This window comes from Penaeus monodon, chromosome 23 (assembly GCF_015228065.2).
Source record: "Penaeus monodon isolate SGIC_2016 chromosome 23, NSTDA_Pmon_1, whole genome shotgun sequence".
Classification (NCBI taxonomy): domain Eukaryota; kingdom Metazoa; phylum Arthropoda; class Malacostraca; order Decapoda; family Penaeidae; genus Penaeus; species Penaeus monodon.
The window spans coordinates 42138392-42138771 of record NC_051408.1 but is presented as its reverse complement, the minus strand read 5'-3'; the positions used below and the strand labels follow the sequence as shown (position 1 = coordinate 42138771).

The 380-nt window shown below is 32.9% G+C and overlaps 1 protein-coding gene across 1 annotated transcript in view; it reads left to right on the top strand.

Annotated features, from left to right (window-relative positions):
• Nucleotides 1–380, top strand: part of LOC119588091 (neural cell adhesion molecule 1-like) — an 85634-nt gene that overhangs the window by 83740 nt on the left and 1514 nt on the right. The window lies entirely within an intron of this gene.

The following is a 380-nucleotide window of genomic DNA, read 5'->3' as shown; positions in this document are numbered from 1 at the left end:
CCTTTGGATTACTGATAAATTACGTTCATATGTTAATTGCGACTGCTGCCATGGATTCATATCTTTCCTGATAACGTATATATCAAATCTTAATTTGCCTTCTACGATAATCCTTTTTATAATCTCATTTTGATCCCCTTTATTTTCATTAACGATAAATCTACCAACCTTTCACTTCCCTTAAACTCACCCTACGTCATTTCAGATTTCCCATCTTTTCTCTTTTTTTTTCTAATAATAGATCTAATAAGGGTCAGATTCATGTGATTATCCTGCTATTCTCTTCCTTTTGAAATGAGTTGCGTGTTATTTGTAGTTACCCCTCTTATATATTAGTTCATTCCGTTTTCTGTGACAAATCGACTACGAACCTACATCAA